Source organism: Miniopterus natalensis, chromosome 7, assembly GCF_054644295.1.
Source record: "Miniopterus natalensis isolate mMinNat1 chromosome 7, mMinNat1.hap1, whole genome shotgun sequence".
In the NCBI taxonomy this organism is placed as follows: domain Eukaryota; kingdom Metazoa; phylum Chordata; class Mammalia; order Chiroptera; family Miniopteridae; genus Miniopterus; species Miniopterus natalensis.
Window position 1 is genome coordinate 45,936,032 of NC_142087.1, and position 13,544 is coordinate 45,949,575.

Here is a 13,544-nt window from a genome sequence, read left to right on the forward strand (position 1 = left end):
CTGAATTTGATCCATCTATGTCTGCATATTTCAGGTAGGGAGAAAAGTGAAACTGGCTAGGTAAAGCTGATATTTTTTTCATAATCTGAAATTCTCTCTGAAGAGACCTTTGTCATCATTTACATATTTCTTACTAAAAATTTCCTTATCAATGATCTTAGCACTCTGAGCACATCAATTAATCCAACAGTCATATACATCCCCCAAAATACTTCTAAGGAATAGATCTGTTAATCAAGCAATGCTTTATTCTGAAGCTTTAGCCTCTGCGTGCAGCTACGAGGACAGACAATTTTAAGAGTAACACAAATAGCATTTTGGGAGGCGTCTCTATCACAGTGTTTATAAGGATTGCTGATTTTTTTTGAGAGAGAGAGAAATATAAAGATTGTAAAGGACAACTTTAAGCCCATACTGGGCACAGAAATTTCACTCTGAATTGCATCCAGTTCAAGGGTTAAATGAAAGCAAAGCAGTCACTTCAACCATATTTTTGAAGAAAATAAAACAGCTTGATGTAAGTTAAATGAAGGGAGTCCATGACTTAAAAGAAATGGACAGATAGAGAAAAAGGTCACAAGATTAAATTTTCCCTGAGGGGAAAGTCCTTCTTTGGAATCATTAACCTTCCTCCTTCCAGGTCACTCCTGGAAAAACAGCGGGAAATCCTCCTGTGCCTGGAGAGATGGGTGCATCCCAGCAGCCCAGCGACCTGGTGGCTGCAGACGGGCCTGCCGGTGCCCCAGGTCCCCTCCAGGCATGCAGGATTTTAAGACCTTTGTTTCAAAGAAACGAAATCTCTCCTTTTTGAACTCTGAAATAACAAAATGTGGAGTATATTTTTAATATGAAAAGTCTAATCTGTTTCTCTTAGACAAAGGAAATGCATAAACTGCGATAGCAGTTGTCTCTTGAGTTGCAGTGATTTTGTATTTTCCCACACTTTCTAGATTTCCTTATAGTTAATAAGTTTAAAAAAGAGTTGTCTTTGTTGTTAAAATATGTAATCATTTTATATCTGTATACATTTTTTTGCTGTTTTCATTAACTAATGTTAAGGGCATATTCTTGGGTGAAATAGGCAAGCTTTTCTCTTGGTGTGCATTTACCCCTTTTTCAACATATTTACTGCAATTTCTGTTGTTTACATACTGACTTGTGAAAAGGGGACACAGTATATTAATAAGAAAACTTTTGAGACTAAAATGAAACTTTAAAAAAATGTAAATATGTCCTGGCAAAATGATCCTTAAATGTCTCTCTTCAATTTACTTTTTCCAGCACCCAAGTAAGAATAAGTATAATTATCCAAGTATGGCTGTTAAACAACATTTACATTTAGTTGAAATAAAGCCGATTTCTACACTACAGTGTAATAGCAATTCCGGCCTTGCACCCCGAGCTCTCCTCACATGATGCACCAAAAGTAAAACTCCATTTTTCAAATAGAATTGGACTGCTTATCACAAAGCATGCGACAGAAGAGTAGGCCAAAGTCAAGACAAAACTAACAGCTCTGAAGTGTACAAAAGCCCCCTGTGAGGCTCCCTCCACCCCTCTTTATTGTCTCTAAATTGATACTAAGAAAAAGGACAGGATATTTTTCAGACCTGCAAGGAAAAGAAAGATGCATATACCTCACTGCTATGTAGAGAGACAGGAAAAGTGCTCTGTTCAGGTTTTGTGGGTGGTTTGTAAATTCTTTTCCAATTTGACTCTAAAGCAAGAGAGAATGTTAAAGATTTTGAAAGACAATGAGGCAATTTCGCAGTCCCTAGAGAATAAAGACAAACCGAAGCATCCACAAGAGAGAGGAGACACAAACACACTTTGTGAGCCCTCCGCTCGGCGCGGGCCAGGCCCTGCTAAGCTCACGGGCCTCGGCCGTCGTTACCTTTTGCTCGGGTCACACACTGATTGAATACCCAAGAAGTGAGAATCTTATAGGTAACTTACTATGTACTATAAATTGGGCACAAAGGTAACAATTTCCTGACTGTGGTGTGGGAGGAGAAAGAATTGTATGCCTCACTGTTTTCTAGCCAAAATGCATTTCTGAAGCAGGAAATCAAAAACACATCACAAACCTTACAACTAGACTAAACACATTAAATCTGCTGATATTAGTAACTGTCACGAGGCTGCCAGGCTCAGGGAGCAGCAGCTACTGACAGTTACCCACTCCCTGCCTCTAAACACACTTTGCTCAGATACCCTGAAAAGTGAACAAATATTCCATTGTTGCTGCAGTTTATTAAATGGTCCCCTGGAATTCCCTGCAGACACTGCTTAAACAAAAATAACGAATGGGACACCCATTTGATGCACAACACAGATCTGAACTGAGAAGCAAAATAAAAGGTTTCAAGTGACATAGGCCAGAACATGTCTGAGCACCCCCCCCCAAATAAATCACTAAAATGTCCATTCTCTAAGCTTCCTTTGTTTTCATTTGCTCCAAAATACATCGTATTAATTCTTCACTCATTTTACCTCCATTTCACCTTTCGATAGCAAAATACTATCATTTTAAAATTCTGAGGCTCTAAAAAAAATTGGATTCTGTTTCAGATGGACGTTTGCTTACTGCAATGCCTGCTTATTACTGAGGCTTCACGAGGTTTTATATATGGCTTTCAAAATTAAGGCTTTATTTCTTTTCTGTCAATTTGATTCGAAGGGCAGGTATCTTTCTAGCACCAGTTAACTGTCTACAGAACATCTGATCCATTTATTCACAAGACCAGACTTAACTCCCTTTAAGTCGACTCCTTTGTTTATAGCGGTGTCTTTCCCACTGCCCACCAGCCCAAAGCCCATTTTTCTATCTGGTGCAAGGTTAAGCACAAGGTAGGAACTGGTCTAATAAGAGAACATACTGTAGTCTCAGGCAGATTTGCCTGGTGTCCCCCTTTCTCCAGAAACCACCATCAAGAAAAGTGCCACATGGAGCTAAAATATGATAAAAGTGATGATTATCACCTCCTGAAAAACCTTAAGAACTCAAAACTAAGTGGGATGTGCCTCACATGGTACATTTACCTTTCCTTTGTTCCCTTTCTCTCCTCACCCCCCACCACCCAGCCTTCTATTTTCATTGATCATGAAGATTTATAAAGTAACTGATATTAAGGAAGTAGACATGAAGATTTTTCTGACATAAAATTGATGATTTTAATCCTTGTCATCAATTATTTCATAGGAATTGTAGTTTCAGAATGAAAAGATACGATCATTCTAGTGTGAAATAAAATTTCAAAAATGAGTCAGCTACAGTGAAGGAAAGACAAAGACAAGGGAAAAAAGAAAGAAAACCTTCAAGTAAAATGTTTTATTTCCATTTGTTTCCAGGGCTTTGCTGATGTGAGGGCCAAGGAGGAGGCTAATACATCTCACTTTAGCAGTGCTAATTGTTTGCATTATCACAATAATCAAATGCAACCATATTAATCTCTCTGGTTATTAACTTGATTTTTACACATTAAGATTTAGATTTAATCCCTTGGGACCATCTATTAATGCTTTTAAAGTTGAAGGGTTTCAACAGTTTTAAGTTCTTTCCCTTCTTTTAGCTGCAGGCAGTAAAATCTGAACGTGTGTGGAGTTTTGTATTTTGCATTCCTGGGGGATTTTCAGACACAGTGCTGTCAAGGACCATGAATCATGTTAATACATAGCAACCTCTACAGCTATTAAAATGTCTGCAATAATGTGATTATTTTAAAATGGAAAAACTAATATCACATGTGTTACTTAAAGATCAACTATTCTTTTAAAGTCACAGGGAGAATGCATTTGGAGAAAAAAAATTGAAGTTGTTTTTGCATGCGGCCAAAAATGTGAAATGTCTCATCTACTGAGAAAGAAAAACTTTCAGCTCTTTTTACAAAATACATTCTTACTGAGCTCCGGGTCAACAGAGCATAAAAATGGCAAAAAGTCCAAGATCAATAAGCATGAAGAGCTGTTTTATTTCTGTTTGAGCAAGTTGTAGCGACAGTGACCTGCTGGAACAGTCTCTAGCTTTATGCTTTCATAGTCACAGGATGATGACATCCAAGCAGAAAACGGAGTTCTGCCTGTTCTGATGAGCTGTCAGTGTGGACCCTGCATTATAGCTTGCCCCCCATTGGCTTAGGGATCAATCTAGAAATTTATTAAAATTATTAGGGATCAGTCTAGAAATTTATTACAATTATTATATAGGCAGATACGTGTAGGTAAACTCCAGGAAATTATATGAAGCATTTGTATCATAAGACATACAATACAAGAAGAATAAGAGTACATATTTTTTCACTGCTTAATGGGAATTAAATTATCTTAGTGTCCTGGTTTCTATGTTGATTTGTTGTTGTTGTTATGGTTAATCCTCACCTGAGGATATTTTTTCCCATTGATTTTTAGAGAGAGTGGAAGGGAGGGAGGGAGGGGGAGAGGCAGAGAGAAAAACATCCATGTAAGATGTGAGAGAGACACATTGATTGGTTGCCTCCTGCACACACCCCCACAGGGACCAGCCATCTAACCTGCAACCCAGGTACTTGCCCTTGACTGAGAATAGAACCCAAGACCCTTCCTTTGGTGCATGGGCTGACACTCTAACCACTGGGAACACAGGCTCTATGTCGATTTTAAAAAATTAAGGGCACAATATGTGTTTGTTACAGGTATCTCACTCATTCAACAAATCATACCAGAGCCCAGGAATAATCTACCCCATAAACAATATTTCTGAGATTTGCATAGTATTATTTGTCTTATTTCTAAAATGTCTCAATTTTTAAAAAAGCATAGCCTGCATCATATTATTATGCATATTTCTTATTAGTAAGGATATTTTATAATGTTATTTATTTTTATCTAGAATAAAAAATAAAAAATCAGTTTTGGTATTTGAACAAAGCAAAAAATCTCATTTATCAAATACTAATAAAATGATCACACTCATTCATACAATAAAGGTTTATTGAGTACCCATGCTGAAACATCTCTCTCCTAGGTCTAAACAGTGGCTGACCGAAGGCTTCGGGCAATTTCCAGACGTAGCTCAGGGGTGCGTTCTCACAGAGTTGAAGCTGTTTGGCCAACTTCACTTTCTCCCCAGTGGAGCCTGACCTCTCACACTTTGCTAATCACATCTTAGGTCAGGCTATGAGCCTGGGCCTCCTGTTTGTAGATTTACATGTGTGGGTGATGATAACAATCCTTGGTTTACAGTTTCCCTATAGTTAAAGTGAATTAACCTCATTTGCAGGTGATGTTTCCTAATCTTATTTATAACAGATAAGTGTAAAGGAAATAGCCAAGCAAATATTCAAAATCAGTGTCAGCCAATTTTATTGCTATGTATTAGTCGAGGTTCTCCAGAGAAAGAGAACCAATGGAATATATAGATACATAAAAAGAGGAGCTTTATTATAGGAATTGGTTCATGAAGTTATGGAAGCCAAGAAGTATCACGATCTGCTGTCTGCAAGCTGGACAGCTAGGAAAGTCGACGGTATAATTTAGTCGAAGGTTGAAGGCCAGAGAACCAGAGCTTTCAACAGTGGAGAACAGAAGAATGTGGACGCTCCAGGGCAAGGTGAGTAAGAGAGAATTCGCAGTTCCTTGGCCTTTGCTGAAACAGTCCCTGTTTCAGGGCTGTGTGCGTGCTTGCTGCTGTGCTGGACACACAGAATCCTGCAACCCACAGCACAGATGTGGCCTCGTGGAGATTATGGTCTAACTAGGGAGACGGAGGTTTTAAAAACTAATCGCACAAACATTACGCTGCAATGATATCCACTATTAAGTACAATGAGAACATATAACAAGAACTCAACTTGACCGAATTACAGCCCACATAGTGACTATGGATGCAGAACAGTCAGAGCGCAAAAGGACGACACAGGACTAGGACACAACAAACAAAGTAGAAGTTAACTGCAGCCTGCTGACAAGTTGTAAAAGAAGTGTAATTTTATTAATGTGTAATTCAGAAGTCTCTCTAAAGAAGTGGCATTTAAGGTGAAATACGAAGAGTGAGTTGAAGTAAGGCAGGCTAAGGCAGAGTAGGTGTGGGGGCCAGGGTGAGAGGAAAAGGTTAGTGTTTGAGGCACAGAGAGTACTATGAGTGAAGGTCAAGGTCCTAGAGGTCACGGCATCCAGCTTACATGGAGGAGGCCAGTGTGTCCAGAATGGAGTGACACTGGAAGGAGAAGCAGGGGCCAAATCACTGTGCTGCACGCAGGCCATGTTAAAACAGCAAACCCAGATATTAGGAACAAGAGAAAGTTATCAAAGAATTCTGCACAGGGGAGTGGCATGAGCAGATTTGAAACTGAAAATGAGCACAATTGTAGTGAGATATCATTTTCATCGAATCTATTGAGAAAAATTAAACAATAAGACAATGTCCAGAGCTGGCAAGGCTGTGGCAAATAAATACCTCCCTATACTGTTGGAGTGAGTGTAAATCGATGCCTTTTTTTGAAGAGCAATTTAGAAATATATATACAAAAATTTAAATGACCAAGCAGTTTCAATATAAGAAATTTAAACTATGAAAATATTCTCAAACTACAACTAATTATACAACAAGGTTTAACAAAGTATCATCTTTAATATTGAAAACTTCAACAACAAAAACTGGAAATAATCTAAATGTCTATAAGTAGAGGACTGGCTGAATAAGTTATGATTCAATCAAATAATGAAATATTATGCCACATTAATACATGCAGATCTATTTGGACTGATATGGAAGATCTCAGATATTTAAGTCTGTGTAGTATGATTTCATTTACACATAGTAAGTTCTCACTTAATTCTGTCAATAGGTTCTGCGACTTTAAGTGAAATGACTTATAAGAAAACCAGTTTTATCATAGGCTAATTGATATAAACAAGAGTTAAGTTCCTACATCATTTCATCAATATTATAACAAAGCAGCAATGAATGAGCATTATTCGAGGACCTGCTATTCATACTTAATGGCAGTTACATGTGAATGGGGATTAAGAATTAAGATTTTTAAATGGAAGCATAGCTACATAAAAACTGCTAACTTGGCTGCCTTTGGGAGAGAAACCACAGGTGATAGATGAGAGAATTTTATTTTGATTTTGTTTGGTTTGATTTCTTTTACAACGTACACGTGTAGTAGACACAGTTGGTTGTTGTCTTCCCTCCATCCATTTCCCACTTCATCTTTGTTAATGGAAACCTGATGTCTCAGGGCTGGTGACCCAATCTCTAAGTCAGAGATAAATTGGGAGCAGTCCAAGGGTCTCAAGGTGATGTCATTTGTATTGCCAATTTGTGGGTGAGCTGTGATCCATGTCTCACCTGGAAATGGGAGGTAAGGTCTGCTGGGGGCCTCCAGGACAGCTTTCCTCACTCATAAAAAGGCACTGAAAGATGTTGGTCCTTCTTAGGGTGACACCAAATCTGAGGATCAAAGGGAAGAGCTTTATCAGAGAGAAGAACCTGTATCACTGGTGAATTTTTTGAGCTTCTATGGATGGCAGACATTGAGCCCCTTTCTGGATCACTTGTCATGGAAGGTAATAAATTTTATTATTGTTTAAACCATTGAATTAATGATCACTATTTGGAATCGAAGTTATCTTTTTTGATATGGTATTTTCAATAATTGATGTACCAGGGATATTGCTCATGAAGTAAGAATTGAAAGGCATAGGCAAGAGGCCTGGGCAGGCCAAGTAGGAGGAACCCACTGAGTGGCCCAAACTGGCCATAGCAATAACTAGAACCATAGGGACCGCTACAAGCTGAGGAGGAGTGCGTGGATTTGAGATCTAAGTTCTGGCTGCTTCTCTCCTTTCCACTATAAAGTTTTCTAAATTAGTTAGCTTAGACTCTCAAGTATTTGTAAACCCCATTCACGGATTTGCAATGACTTATGAAAACTAACAGGAAATAATCGCAATCACTACAAGATAAAAGCAGAAACCAGGACATAAAAGGGAAGACAAAAATTAGATTTTAAAAAGTCTTCATTGGAATAAACTATAGAAATTGAGAACCTATCCAGGCCCTAAGGTTCAAACTTACCCATTTTATTACTGATTAACATTCCCTTCCATCCTTCTAAGAAGGAAAGCACATCCTCAGTCCTTCACACAACCAGCATCTCTATCTGTGCTCTTGTTACAAATCCTGATGTTTTCACAGAGCTGTGGCTTCATCTAGCAGGACTAGACAAGACAGAGCCAGTCATATTAGTGAGGATGGGAAAGTAGAGATCACTTTGTAAGTTATATAAATGTCTAATCACTATAGTGTGCACCAGCAATTAATATAATATTGTATGTCAACTATAATTGAAAAACTAAAAAAACAAAATAAAAAAACAAGGATCTTCTATAACCTTTCTGATTTCACTATTTAGTCACTAATTATAGTTCTTGTGTTCCAAGTTCATCATGGAATTAACTGATAGATGTTTCAGTAAGAACCTATTTTGTGCAATTATGGTATGATAAAAGTTTATTTCATTTTTAAAAGTAAATAAATAAATGAAATAATAAATAAAGTAGGAAGAATGAGAAGTGAAAAGGGGCTGACCTGATCCAACAGTGGTTTGGTGGAGGCAAAGAAAGGAGTCACCAACTTCAAAGTTACAGAGCCATTCACATCTTTAGAACCAAGACAAGATTTGCTTTTCTTATCTCTGTGACAGGAAGTAACTATGTCACCGCTACTCTGCATCGACAAACACAGGAATATTATCTGGGCAGAAAAGAGGAAGGGTGTTTTTAGGTCTCCTGCAAACTGCCTCCCGCCCCAACCACACTTTCTAAGTGTATCAGCAGGAGCCTCAGGGTTTCATATTTTATCAAGACACATGATAGAAGAGTGTGAGGGGGGAAGGGGAAGCAAAAGAAGGTTGACTGATGGTCCCAGAGCTTTACTTGTACTTCCACATTCGTGTCACATTCTACAGCCTTGAAGGCCGTTTTGTGTTCCTGTTTGTACTGGGCTGTTTCTCCAATGTAAGATGAATCTTTGCACCATAGACAATACACAATAAACCCTGGGACGTTTCAGTGGGACTTCACATGAGTGATGTATTACTATTCAACTCTTATCTAGAAGGTCAAATTCTTAATCACTGACCTACACTTGAAACCATCCTTGTCTTCTATCAGGGGTGGGGAACCTTTTTTCTGCCAAGGACCATTGGATATTTATAACATCATTCATGGGCCATACAAAATTATCAACTTAAAAATTAGCCTGTTATATTTGGTCAAACATTTAATTAACTCACCCCTAATGTAATGGTTGGAACTGCTTCTCTTTGGTGATGCCTTGGCAGGGTCAGACTAAATGATTTTGCAGGCCTTATATGGCCCGCGGGCTGGACATTCCCCACCCCTGAAAGCTTCGGTAAGACTAAACTGTTACTTAAAGAAATGATTTCCTAGCTTTTTAGTATTTTCTTTTCCCTTTAGTAACATGATTTTTTTAATGAGTGCTCTCCCTAGGGATTTAATTATTACCTTGAAGAGTATATTCATATAGTTCCATCAAGATATCTTTAAAATTATCAGACTCCCGACAGATGGGCTATGCAGCTTTAAAAAAATGTGTGGATTTTTTCTAATTCTATTGAATCAGAAAATTTTTACTTTGGGATATAAGACATTCTCTGTGTCTTATTTTCTTCTCTCTTTGTGTGTTAAATGCAGAAATCAAGCTCACTGGCTGCTAATATTCAATGGGCATGTGCCAGTGCACACAAACTCATTGCAGTTCTGTGTGAGAAGAAATCCATGTCACGGGGAGAAAGCAGCTCTGTGGATGTGCACAGCCATCACTGCATGGGCATTTGTTTTGCAGAGAGGAGGCTCATTGTAGCCCAACTTGTTTGCAGTTTATAGAACTTTTAGAAACCTGATAATCCACCAGCACCTCATTGAGAAACAATGGCACTCCCCCATGAGGCAACCTAGTTAACTAATACAAAGGTTGAAACCTCTAAGACAGCAACAGCAGCAGTTCTGATGGAGGCTGCTATTCATACTAAACTAAGCAGATCAGACCTTGTTGTGGCACACATTGCTTAAAATGCCATGAAGCCTCATATTGGGCACTTTGGATTGTATGCGGTGACAGGGGTTAGTAAAGGAGAGCGTAACAGAGGTGCCTCTACCTCACATAAAATCTGAGATTGTGTGAATACCTTTGGAAGAAGCAGGAAAGGAACCTCAACAGCCATCTTATGTTCTGAGATAAAAGGCAGTGTTCTGCAGTGATTGGGCTTGGGCTTGTTGAGGTTGAACCTGCAGGACGTCACTTACTAATAGCATGATTTCAGGCCAGTAGGCTCACCTCTGATTGTCAGTTTCCTCCACTATCAGTATATCAGTATCTGGGCATTGTAGCCAAACCTAAACAAGGATTCAGCATTTTTTTTTTTGGGGGGGGGGGGCAGATGACATCAGATCATTGTTTGCATGAGTTAATTTGCTTGAGGAAAAGGAGTCCTGTGAAGAAAAAGGTTTCTGCCTGAAAAACAGAAGACTGGAAGACTGGGAACTAAAGTAAGTCACCTTCCTCAGTCAAGGCTACAAGCTGATGCTGAGGGAGTTGTTATCAAGAGGGAATTTTCTTTTTTTTTTTTACATTTGGAAAATAAGCAATGTAGTTCAGAGCCAGAAGGACCAAATGGCAATGGAAAATTGAGGAGAAAATACCCTTCCCATTCCTGCAAGAGTGTAATGGATCTTCAACAGAGTGGAAGACTGAAGGAAACTTGATATTATCTAGCAACATGGGGGCATATAACAGCCGAGCACCAGGAAAGTCACTTTAGGCAGAGAAACCATGTTCCCAAGAAGGGATAGTGGTAAAGGGACTTCCTCAGGTTGCCAGCTGGCAGAGGGTACCTCTTGAATCCTGAAGCAGGACAATATGAGTGGAATAATCACGACCATGGAGAGATGCCTCCAAATATCCCCAGAGGCCAGTGTAAGAAGAGCACTGAGGACCTCATAATGCAGGTGGGGCCTCCAAACAAACCATGATCTCATTCACACCTACAGGCCAGTGAGATACTGAGACATTCAAATGGCATGTAGAGATGGGGATGACACTGCTATTCCCTCTAGCAATCTTAGTAAGGATTAATGAGAAAAGTATATGAAAATGCTAGCACAATGCCTGGTATGTAGTGAACACTCTGCTAATTTCCTTTCTGAGTCTGACCTTCATAAGAGATATTTTAAGAGATCAGTCTAGAATATTTATTTTTTCTATGATTCTATACCATAGAAGACAATATTTACTTAACATTTTCATTTTACAGAAACATAAACAGAAATAAATGAATTACATACTTTCTAATTTAGAAGGTCCCTGTTATTTCCTGTAGACATCAAATAGCATGGAAACAAATAAACGAAACTAGGGCTTTAGAGGATCTTTCAGTTCATTAAAACTGTAATATATGAAAGAAATGTTTTAGTGGTTCTGAAAATGCTTCCTTTGCATGGGTTACAATATGAGCCCTAAAGAAGATGGTTAAAAGGTAAAGTGGGAACAGAAAGGAAGACTCTCTAAGGCTACACACACACTAAAGGATTTGTGTAAAAAATCTCTATGGCATTATATTCTATTTATGATATTTCACTAGATTCTTGTTAGACTTTAAAAAAGCAATTTCAACCTTTTATGTGATGCCATACAACAACCCTAATAGGGCTGATTTTAAGGTCATTAATGAGTTTTAATTGTCCCCAAAAGTCTTTTTTACACTTGATTTCTAGTGCTTGGAAATTTTCCAACAGAATGAACACTTTTAGATTAGGAAAGGGATGGCAAATTTCTCACTTGCTGTGTTTGTATCTGCAGACATCACTAATCAATCACTGTTCTTTTCTGCTGAGTCACCTCAACACAGTGTTGGAAGCAGCCACTTCCAATCAAAGGAATTAAAACCAGTTTTCTCTATCTGCCTCAATGCATTGCTCTCTATGAAAATACAAATATTTGAAGAAGAGTTAAAATTTAAATTATCAATCACTGACAACTACATTTAAAAAAAAATGGAAGGCAATTCTTGCTCAAGCATTAGGGGAGAGAATTTAAGGGATCTGGAATAGGGAGAGGATAGATAGCAGAATCTAGGAGGTCCCTGGAGATATACTTCACTTACTTAACAATTTTGCCTAAGGCCAGTGCTGCCTAAAGGACTGGTTCTCTCTAGGGCATCTATTTCAGCCATTTGCCATCAAATAAAACGTACAACTCGCATATGAATTCTTAGGCCAAGGGCATTTTAGTTTTTGAAATTTTAAAGTATTTGTTGGGTAAACCACTTAAAAAACGCAAGATTCATAAAAGAATCCCAGAAGCAGAAAGAACAATGTGGAAGAAGGTGAGTGAGGTGTAGCTTATTATAACAGTTGCTGTGTGTCTGTATACTGTGCATGCACAGGTGATCTTGGGCACACATACCAATTACTATATATTTCTACAGTTACTAATCCTCTGCAGCAGACTGGCAAGCCAACAGGCTAGGGAAAGCAAGATGAAATACATTTAAAATGAAATTATGAGATATTAGCTTAATGCAAACACAGAGTAAGAAGGAGTGAATTTAGTTTCCCATTAAAAACAGCTAAGAAATTAAGTAATATATGAAACAATAATTTATGAAACACTGATTATCAGGCAAAAAATAACTGTTGTCCTGACAGATGAGAAACAAATGAGGTGATATTAAGGTGTCCTCAATTTACTGCCCTGAGTGTGTTTCCAAGCCTTCATGCAAGGAGAGGGAACCCAGGTAGATCCAGATGACTTTTTTTTTTTTTTTTGAAATGTATCTTTATTGATTTCAGAGAGACAAAGGGAGAGGGAGAGAGAGATATAGAAATATCAATGATGAAAGAGTCATTGATCAAGCCCACAACCCAGGCATGTGCCTTGACCGGGAATCGAACCGTGATCTCCTGGATTCTAGGTCGATGCTCAACGGCTGAGCCACGCCCAGCAGGGCCAGACGACTTTTTGCATCAAGGAAACAAGTCTGAGAGTTTAAGGAGAGCAAGGTAGCTCTAGCTTATGAGACAGAGTACTGGAGATCGCTGCACATTTTGGGTTGTATAATTCTTTGTTGTTGGAGCTTTCCTATATACTATAGGACATAGCAGCATCGTTGGACTCTAATCACTAGATGCCGGCAGCACTCACTTCTCTTTCACCAACCAAAATGTGTCTAGATATTGCCAAATGTCCTTTGGGAGACAAAATTGCTCCAATTGAAAATTATTGGATTAAAGAAAACAGTGCCCAGTGGTCACATAGAGCTGGGAATAGAGCTTGTTCTCACCAGCCAGACTGGAAAACCTCAAGACCCATAGGACTAGATTGAGTACACAGAGTGGTAGTGCCTCAGAAGAGAGGAACAATTAGCTCTAGACTGAGCATTGCTCCAGTCCCACCTAATAAATCTTAAAAGTAAGAACTGACAGGATCAAACTTTTTATAAGCAATATAGCTGCCTTCCAGAACAAAGCTTGAGAAT

General features: G+C 38.5%; 1 long non-coding RNA gene across 1 annotated transcript; it reads left to right on the plus strand.

Annotated features, from left to right (window-relative positions):
- The first annotated feature begins 5,490 nt into the window (after window positions 1–5,490).
- On the plus strand, window positions 5,491–10,114 carry LOC148092761 (uncharacterized). Its single transcript, XR_015714825.1, has 4 exons — window positions 5,491–5,587; window positions 7,423–7,551; window positions 8,183–8,260; window positions 9,703–10,114. It is a non-coding gene; the product is annotated as an uncharacterized LOC148092761 (long non-coding RNA).
- Window positions 10,115–13,544: the final 3,430 nt, after the last annotated feature.